At 50.8% G+C, this 10085-nt stretch overlaps 1 long non-coding RNA gene across 2 annotated transcripts in view; it reads right to left on the reverse strand.

The window, feature by feature from the left end:
* The window catches only part of LOC142818749 (uncharacterized), a 100912-nt gene extending 91566 nt beyond the window's left edge, over positions 1 to 9346 (reverse strand). Inside the window, exon 1 of one of the 2 annotated variants that reach the window (XR_012896403.1) lies at positions 9021 to 9346. This is a non-coding gene — a long non-coding RNA (uncharacterized LOC142818749). The remainder of the gene's footprint in view (positions 1 to 9020) is intronic. The other variant, XR_012896404.1, reaches the window with a different exon arrangement.
* Between the last annotated feature and the right edge of the window lie 739 nt (positions 9347 to 10085).

Consider the following 10085-nt stretch of genomic DNA (forward strand, 5'->3'; position numbering starts at 1 on the left):
TGTGAGTACAAAGTGTGTGTGTGTGTAGGCATATCTCCATATATATATATCTGAGCTGGAAGGGGCCTTGAGAGGTCATCAAATCCAGTCTCCTGCCCTCAGGACAGACCAGGTACCATCCCTATGACAGATTTGCTCCAGATCCCTAAATGCCCCCCTCAAGGACTGAACTCACAACCCTGGGTTTAGCAGGCTAATGCTCAAACCACTGAGCTATCCCTCCCTGCAGTAAATATCCTGATTTGCAACTTACGGGAACATAGCTCGTTTCTCACCACCCCACATGCATCCTTCACTGTGTACTCGCATCCTGCTTTCTTGGGAGAGAGCTGCTTTAAGCTGCCCAACTCAGCAACATTGGAGCTCAGTTTGCCCCACACATACATGGACCCACTGCTAAACTATAGGCTCACTCTCCACAGACAAGTGCTCTGTGTCTCATTTTGTCTGTGAATGTTGGCAAACTTCCCTGGTAATCCAAGGCGCTAATTCTGGAATGTTTTAGAAACCAGGTTTGAATGCTGCATGCTCTAGTATTCCACAAAGGAAACTGAATGGGATGGTTAGAAGGTGAACTGTGCTTTAGGCCTCTTTGCAATCACCTTGCCAGTGTGCCCCTCAGATGACAAACTTAGATTCCTTCCTTCAAGGTGGGACCCAATGGTTCAACTACTTTCCCACTGGATCTATGGTTTCCAGCTCTCTTGATTCCAGCAATGGTAGCTGAGTACTTACATAAGCTTTAGACTGCAGAGACCCCAGCGAAGTCTCCGGGGAGCCAGCATGTAACCTGTGGCAGGGGACCAGGCCATCGACAGCTAGAGCAGCCCCTGCCAGCGGGGAGCCCCGTGGCATTGGAGCAGCCCCTACTGGTTAGCTGGAACTGGTAAGCATCACCTGTTCAGGGTGATGCTTACTAGTTAACCTTTCATATTTCTACTCTCAATACTGTTTTGTTTCTTGCTCTCTCTTTACTTCACTCCTTGGGCAGACAGCATTAAATCAAGCAAGTAAACTGAGGTAGATGTAATATAGGTATCTGTCTTGCTCTCCCAGATGCAAATACTCCGAGAAAGATGGATGAAGTTTTTCAAAGGATCAGCAGACCACATTCAAGAGATGCTACTTGGATAAGTAAACAGCCTGTGCTGAATCGGTCTCCAGATGAATGCTTGCTCACTCTGGGCTGCTGCGTGACATCATCTACACAGAGAACATCTCTGTCAAAGACATAATAAAAATCCCAAGAAAGCAATGACCCTCACCCGAGCCACGACCTTCTCTATTGGAAATGTGTCCAAAGGTATCAACTGTGAGCTGCGCTTTGAGGGAGCCAGATTTAAACTGAACAATCCATTTATGTGCCCCACTTCAGGGCAGGGAAAGAACTACCTGTACAAACTGGCTAAACTGCATGAGCTGGCCAGGAATTTTACACTTTCAAGGTTACACCACAGATGTGGTCTGGGAAAAGGAAGTTTCTCCAGAGTTAGCAGAAGGCTCAGGGTCCAAAACCCCTGTCTTGCTTTCACAGATCCCCTTTCTCTCACCCACGCAGGTGAAGGAGGGTGGTGAACTCGTCCCTGATCCAAATGAGTCGGGAATCTTACACTAAAGTTCACATTTAACACTCATGGCAGGAGCAGTATCTTCCCTGACTTCTGTAACTGTTGCCAAGGGTTCTGGTTTCCTTACATTTCATAGCCACAGCACCTTTGGGCTAGCCTCATCAGGTATGAATGTAAAAACAATTGCTGAAGCGCAAGCATCTTTCATTGCAAACTAAGCACCACTCTGAGCTATCCTTACTGAGAGGCCTATGCTATGCGGGGCCTGCAACGCCGCACTGCCAGTCAGCAGGCGATGCGGAGTAGGTACGCCCACAACACGTGGGCAGCCATGGATCCATTTAAGGATCGTCTCCTCCAAGACTCGAGACAAGTATGGTGCCCTGGTGGAGGAGGGTAGGACAGTGGAATGTACGTCTCTGCAAGCTCTGGATGCTGGGGACGGCTGTATACAGCTCTGGATGCTGCTGACTCTGGCCCATACGCTAGCTACTGGTATAGTGACGAGAAGCGGTGCAAGGCTGCAGGTATCGGGTATCCCTCCCAAGGTCCAGAACACACTGCGGGACCTGCCATTTGAAGGGTCGAACCTCTTCTCGGACCAGGTGGACTCAAGGCTGCATAGCCTCTGAGATTCTAGGGCTACTCTAAAGTCTCTGGGGATTCATACTCTAGTACTGCAGAGGAGGCTGTTCACCCCCAGGCCAGCCCCAAGGGGAAGGAATAATGGCCGTGTCATCGGCTTCTTCCTCACTCTGGCACGATAAATGCAGAAGTGGGGGCCCGCAAAAGTACCCCAAAACCTTATCTTTCCAGGCTTTGGTTTTTAAAAAAACTTCTCCCCAAAATCTTAACCTAGATTTTGGCGATAAATACTCTGCTGCCGCCACCCAAGTAATGATGAGAAAACCAGGGGAGAGATCACTTGGGTAATCTCACCCCTAAAGTACAAACCAGGACACAGTCAACCGATACCAGGTTAATGAAGAGAGAGAGAACTTTTATTATCACCACAATACTCCTGTTGCAAGTATAATGAATATCCTCCTGGGGAATTCCACCATGGGCCCAAACTTAGTTGCAAAAAAGAGAAAATCCCATTTTAAATGCACAGACACCAGATCCCATTTCCCAAACCATAAAACAATAAAACCTAACAGACTGATCTAAACTTTACCCTACTTACAGATAGTGAAGAGTCTATTCTTGGAGGGAGACATTCTGTCTGACTCCCTCAGTAGCTCGACAGAAACTGCCTAGAGCAAAGGAGAGGGAAAAACCAAAACTTCCTTTGTCCCAGTTTGAAATTCCTACCTATGTTCCAATTGACCAACTCTACCTGGTCTAGGTATGTTAACCCCTTAGTCCCCAGGCTGCTGGCTATCCCTCATGATCATAACGGGCCATAACAGCAATAACAGAAGCAGGTGCAGGGGTTCAAGATCGAACTTGGAAGGAGGTTCTGCCTCACCTTCCAACCAGCAGCCCAAGCCCTCGTTTTGAGGGTTCGCTCGAGGACAGCATTGCAGTCTCCGCTTCATCGCCTTTTGGCTGCTGACTTTCCCTTTTCTACCAGGCCTGGTCCCCGATTACCTCCAATCAGTGGGTTCTAGACCTAGTGGGAAGAAGTTATGTTGTTCCCTTCCTTACCTCTCTTCCCAGTTCTCCTTCAGGGACCCCTTTCATGAGCACCTGCTGAGGCAGGAAGTGTCCTCGCTTCTGCAGGTGGGGGTGGTCGAACCCGTTCCGGAGGAGTTCGTAGAGAGGGGATTTTACTCCTGCTATTTCTTTATCCCTAAGTCCAAAGAGGGACTACGTCCTATTCTAGACCTAAGGAACCTATGTTGTTCGTTTAAACGAAGCACACGAGATCTTTTATAGGAGAAAAGGCAGTACGCCCCATTTACTGAGAATACAACAGTTGCAAATGCGTTTTAATATCTCTCTCACACACACACACACACGTACGTCTTTCACAAAGGCCCAGGCCTTCAATATTTCAAATCTCATTGACATAGACACAATATGAGATCCTGTCTCTTTACTTACTAAACTTTAGAACAAGGAAATATGAGAGATATACTTAACTAAAGGATTTGACTTATATAATATTAAATATGATTATATTCCCTTACATTACTACATTATAAACTAGGAGAAATCAGCACTCAACCCCACGCAAATAATAGAATTTGTGAGGACCCACCTAACCTCCACTGTGGAAGGGGTGTGTTTTCCCCAGGTCAGATTCATGACTGAGTTCCATGAACAAGAACATCCGGGAATGTCGGGCCCATGATATCGGACCAGATATCCCATCAGATGCCTTCCAGAGGTGGACATATCCCTATCTGGACCTGTTTGCCACACGGGAGAATGCCCAGAGCCAGAGCTATTGCTTGTACAAGGGTCAAGGGGAACGATCCTGAGAGGATGCCCTACACATTCAGTAGCCTGAGGAGCTATTGTATGCTTCTCCTCCCCCCTCATTCCCACTGATTCACAAGATCCTACTCAGGATCAGGAGACTTGGGGCCGCAGTCATTATGGTGGTGCCAGCATGGCCCCGGCAGCACTGGTTTATCACTGTACTAGACCTGGCAGTGGAAGACCCAGAGATACTGCCACTGGTTCTGGACCTAATTACTCAGAACTTAGGCAAGGGGAGGCTATGCACCCGAACCTGTTGTCCCTCCACCTCACAGCATGGAACCTGCGTGGTTAATGTGGGTGGAATGACGGCTCAGAGGAGGTGCAGAAGGTCCTGGAAAGTAGAAAGCCTTCCACCAGGGCAGTGTATGAGGCCAAGTAGAAACGCTTTGCCTCTTGGGCAGAGCAGGCAGGGATGGCTGATGGGTACCTCAATCCCTCTTATTTTGGATTACCTCCTCCACCTCAAACACCAGGGCCTTGCTACATCTTCCCTGAGGGACCACCTGGCCACAATTGCAGCTTTTCATCCAGGGGAGGAAGTTATTCCTGAAGGGGGTGGACAGGCTGTTCTCCTCTACACACCCAACTGTACCACCATGGGATCTGAATTTAGTCCTGACAGATCTCATGAGGACCCTTTTTGAGCCCTTGGCTACCTGCTCGCTGAAGCACCTATCGTGGATGGTGGATTTCTTGATTGCCATCACCTCAGCCAAGAGAATATCTGAGTTGAGGGCCCTCACACCGGAGCCCCCATCCAGAGGTTTTTTTTAAGGACAATGTTAGGCTACATCCCCACGTGACTTTCCTCCCTAAGGCAGTCTCACATTTTCATATGTCCCAAGACATTTACCTACCGGTTTTCCTCCCGAAACCTCATTCTACGCCTAGAGAGCAGGCACGCTCTAGGTGTTAGACGAGCACTAGCGTTTTATATAGAGAGGACAAGAGTTCCGTAGATCCCTGCAACTTTTTATTTCCGTAGCACTCGGTATCGACCCAGTGCTCATCCTCCTGGATCACTTCCTGCATTAGAGCTCGCTACAACCTTGCTAGTAGGCCAGTGCCCCATTCCACAAAGGCGCAGGCGTCATCCACAGCATTTGTGGCACAGGTGCCTATTCTTGACATTTGCAGAGCAACTACATGGTCCTCTGTGCGCATGTTTCCCAGTCACTATGCAATTGCTCAGCAAGCCAGGGAAGATGCAGCCTTTGGGAGGACTGTGCTGCAATCCACTGTGAATTAGGTGGTGGTAGACTTTGACACCACATCCTAGGATACTGCTAGGGTGTCACCTAATTGGAAAGGACATGAGCAAGCACGCGAAGAAAAAACGGTTGGTTACTTCTGTAACTGTTCTTCGAGATGTGTTGCTCGTGTCCATTCCAAATCCCACCCACCTCCCCTTGGTCGGAAGATTCTAGCAAGAAGGAACTGAGGGGGTGGAGGGCCAGCAGGGATATATATGTGCCAATATAGCGGCGCCACTCCAGAGGACTCCCTGGCTGACCCAACAGGTACTGCTAAGGGAAAAAGCTCTGGAATCCGTGCACGCACATCTAATTGGAATGGACGTGAGCAACACCTCTTGAAGAACAACAGTTACAGAAGTAAGTAACCTTTTTTATATAGAGGCCACAAATCCCCTTATGTAAAGAGAGTAAATATTTTCTAAAGGGAATAATGTAATGAAAATCCAACATACAAGAGACTCTGAACTCAGCAGTGATCCACAGAGGGTTTTTCAAGCATCTCCAACTTAACTGAACTGCAATTCCCTTTGGACAACAAAAATTACTACGTGATTGCAGAAGGGGCACCTAGCCTGAGCCCCACTGCCCCAGTTAGGGGACAAAGACAAAGGAGTTCAGCTCTGGGTGGGAGGGCCTGTAACCTGAGCCCCATAATTCCAGGCAATGGGGCTAGGGCTTTGGTTCTGGGTCCCAGCAAGTCTAATGCCAACCCTGGTGACCCCCACTTTGGGCGCATGATTCAGTGAGCAGGGTGTGAGGCCCCACCTAGAAAACCTGGGTATGTCTACACAGCGAGCAGAAACCCCCAGCAGCAAATCTCAGAGCCTGGGTCTGCTGACTCAGGCTCACGCTCCAGCACTGCAAATAGCCGTGGAGACACTCAAGCTTGGGCTCTGAAACCCAGCCCCTCAGTAGGCTTCAGAGCTCCAAAGTCTACACAACTATTTTGAATACTTTAGTCTCAGCCCCATGAGCCCACATCTGCCAGGGGTTTCTGCTTCCCGTGTGGAGCTGCCTTCCGACAGCAAACCGTCGCTGAGAAAAGCAGAGTGGATATCCCAAGGATTTTGAGCGAGTGCATTAAAACAGTGAGTTCTCAGGGGAGGCGGCTGTGTGGCAGGTTTACCTGTTTGGCCATTAATCAGCGTCTAAATGAAAGTGTCCCAGTCAGATTTAAAGATCTGCGCAGAGAGCGTTCTAACTCGAGGGAGGCTTGGACGAGCAGACAATTATTATATCTCCACAGGCACTAACCTGCCTCCAATCTGATGGGTTTATGAAACATCATTTCTCACCTCATTGCTGTTTGCACAAGGAGCTATTAGATCAGGCTAGTGAGTGCACCCAATAAAGGATGGATATCTCCATTAAGCCAGGTATTTTACAGCTAGCTAGTTTTAGGCTAGCAGAGTGACAAAGTTCATGAAGATAAACATGCTGTACTGTATTGTAATTGTAGGCGGCCTCCATGCTTTTTCCAGACAGATTTGCAATCAATAGAGCATTGCGTTTGCAAGTACTTAACATTTAATTTAGCGAAGAGGGAGACAGCACAAGTACATCTCCCCAGCAAGTGCTGAGGGCCTGCTCTTGAAACAAACATTTCATATTGCTTCAACACAAAAGAAAAAAAATAGGCAAAAGGAAAAGCAACATATGCCAGGCACTGACTGAACCTTGCTCCAACAGCATCCTATGCCAAATGCACAGAGAGGCAGCGTTCCTTCTCGTTTTTCATGTCCGTGTGCAAAATGAATTTTGGTATGTGCACTAATATGGAGGTGATGTGTGGCACACAATGTCCATACCAGTGCACGTCACAAAACTCATTCCTCACATGGATGGGGTATAGTGGGAGTGGGATGAGGGGTTGAGTGTAGGAGAAGGCTCAGGGCTGGGATAGAGGGTTGGAGTGTGGGGTAGTGAGGGTTTGGTTGGGAATGCAGGGTCTGGGGCGCAGAGGGGGGGCTAAGGGCTGGGATGCCAGCCCTAGGGTGGGGCTGGGAATAAGGCATTTGGAGGGGGTACAGGCTGCCCCAGGGAGAGAAGATTACTCCCAGTCCTCTTTCACCTTGCAGCGCAGGGCCAGGTGAGAAGCACCTCTCTATGGCCACTGCAGCTTTGGCAGGACCGGGGTGGGGACAGGCACCACTCCATAGCTGTGGCATGTCTGGGTTAGGCTGACTGAGTGGGGACCAGCAAAGGGGCACCTCCCCTCGGATGCAGCAGGTCGGGGCTAGGGCTGGTGAGCAGAGGTGCGTCTCCCCCACAACATCACCTGAAAATAAGAACAGATGTTCACATGGCACTATTGTAGCTGCCGTCATTCCAGAGGATGTGTCCATTCTGTTGACAGGTTCTGCTAGATAGAAGTGCAGAAGCCACCAGAAGGTTGATTTTCTTTTTTGGTGGTTTGGATTCTGCAGTTTCCACATCAGAGTGAAAGCATGCTCCATATCCTGTACCTCTGACTGATACTTTGAAAGGTACTTCATATTCTTACATCTTGGGTCAAGTGTGGTAGCTGTCTTTGGAAATCTCACATTGGTACCTTTGTGTTTTGTCAAATTTGCAGCAAAAGTGTTCTTAAAATGAACATGTGCTGAGCTGTCATTTGAGACTACTATAGCATGAAATATGTCAGACTGTATTAAACCGAGCCAGAGACATACAATTCTACTCCCAAAGAGTTCAGTCACAAACTGAATTAACACATTCTTAATGAGTGTCACCAGCATGAAAGCATGCTCTCTGGAGCAGTGGCCAAAGCATGAAGAGGCGTATGAACGTTCAGCATATCTGGCATATAAATACCTTGCAATGCTGGATACAAAAGTCTCATGCAAACATCTTGTTCTCTTTCTGGTGACACTGTAAATCAGTGGGCAGCATTATCACCAGAAAATGTGAAGAAACTTGTTTGTCTTGGCAACTGGCTGAACAAGAAGTAGGACTAAGTGGACTTGCAGGTGCTAACTTTTTGCATTGTTTTGTTTTTGAATGCAGTTACGTAACACACAATCTGCAAAGACATTGCACTACAAAACTTGTATCAAATGAACTGAAAAATACTTTCTCTTATTTTTACAGCGCAAATATTTGTAACAAAAATAGTGGTGTACTCTTTATGTTGTCGTAATTGAAATCATTATATTTGAAAATGTAGAAAAAGTTCTAAAATATTTAATACATTTCGATTGATATTCTGTTGTTTAAGAAGGCAATTCAACCGGAGGTTAATCCTGATTAATTTTAATCACAATTTTTTAGTTAATTGTGATTGACAGCCTAAGTTTCTACCCTCTGTCTGGCAGAAGACGAGAATGGGTGATAGGATAGATGATTACTGGTTCTGTTCATTCCTTCTAGAGCACCTGGCATTAGCCACTGTTGGAAGACAGGATCCTGAGGTAGGCAGACCTTTGGTCTGACCCCATACAATGATGATCTAATGTACTTAATTACTGGTTAAGATTCTGAATGATTTCAAGAGGCTGGCTCAGGGGCTTTTACTGCCTGTTTCCAGCAGCAAAGGGCATAAGGCCCACGTGTAAGAGGCATGTTGGGGTCAGGATTGGGTGTCTTGTATAATCCTTGTAATTGTCTGAAGAGGAGATTGGACCCGCTGTGCACATAGTGCCTGGAGGAACCTGCCCCTCCTTCAGCCTGGAGCCGAACAGGTCAGTCAGCGTTGTTGTAGCCGGGGGGGGGGGGTATTATTGAGGGGCAGTTTTCAAGGAATGTTCTTTCCCCGGGTCCCTACCTGGCCTTTCTCCGGCGAGGTGCTGCCGCCTTCTCCGCAGGCTGCGCCGTGGGCAGGTCCCCTCTCCTGCGCGAGTCCGGGGGGGGGGGGGGCACTGAGGGTCCCATCTGTGCTGGGGACCAGCCTGGTCACGTGGTGTAGTGAGGGGGGGGGGGGCTGTTTCATCCCAATCTGAGGCTGTGAAGAGCTGAGTGTGGACAGGGGGCTGAGCCCGCCCCTCCCCCCGCCCTTGTGCACGAGGGGGGTAGCCCCGCCCCTCAGGGGGCTGCCAGGCGCTATCGGCGGTGCCTGAGCGGGGGGGGGGGGCGGCCCGTGTCGAGGGGGGAGGGGTCACACCTTGGCTGGAGGGGTACCTGTGGGGGGGGTCATGGGGCTGGTGGGGGGAGAGCGCTCTGGGCCCTGAGGGGGGGGGGCTGGTCGGGCCCCTCCCCCCCCGCGCAAATCCCCCTCAGGCTCCCGCAGGAAGCGGCCCCGCGCCGGGGAGGGGGCGGGCGCCCGCCTCCGCCAATGGGATGCGCGAGCGGCGGCGGAGCCCCGCCCCCTTGCGGCCGCCGGCCAATGTGAGCGCGGGGGGGCGGTACTTCCGCCGCCCAGGGGGCGGGGCGGGCTGGTGGCGGCGCTTCGGGGCCCGGCCGGGCTGGGCTCTGCTCTGCGGCTGGGCCCGGGGGGCCGCGGGGGAGGCAGCTGGGAGCGTCTAGGGGCCCGGGGGGGGGGAAGGGCCCCGAGAGGGGCGCACGAGGAGGCTACTCGTGGGAGGGGTGACTAGGGGCTGGGGCCTAGGAGGGGGGAGGAGACGTTGGGGGGGGGGCTAGGGGCCCAGGAAGGGAGGAGGAGGCTGCTGGGGGGGGGTAGGGGCCCAGGGAGGGAGGAGGAGGCTGCTGGGGGGGGTAGGGGCCCAGGAAGGGAGGAGGAGGCTGCTGGGGGGGGGGGCTAGGCGCCCAGGAAGGGAGGAGGAGGCTGCTGGGGGGGGGTAGGGGCCCAGGAAGGGAGGAGGAGGCTGCTGGGGGGGGGCTAGGGGCCCAGGAAGGGAGGAGGAGGTTGCTGGGGGCGGGAGGGGGGGCTAGG

The sequence above is a fragment of the Pelodiscus sinensis genome, chromosome 17 (genome assembly GCF_049634645.1).
Source record: "Pelodiscus sinensis isolate JC-2024 chromosome 17, ASM4963464v1, whole genome shotgun sequence".
NCBI classification, from domain to species: domain Eukaryota; kingdom Metazoa; phylum Chordata; order Testudines; family Trionychidae; genus Pelodiscus; species Pelodiscus sinensis.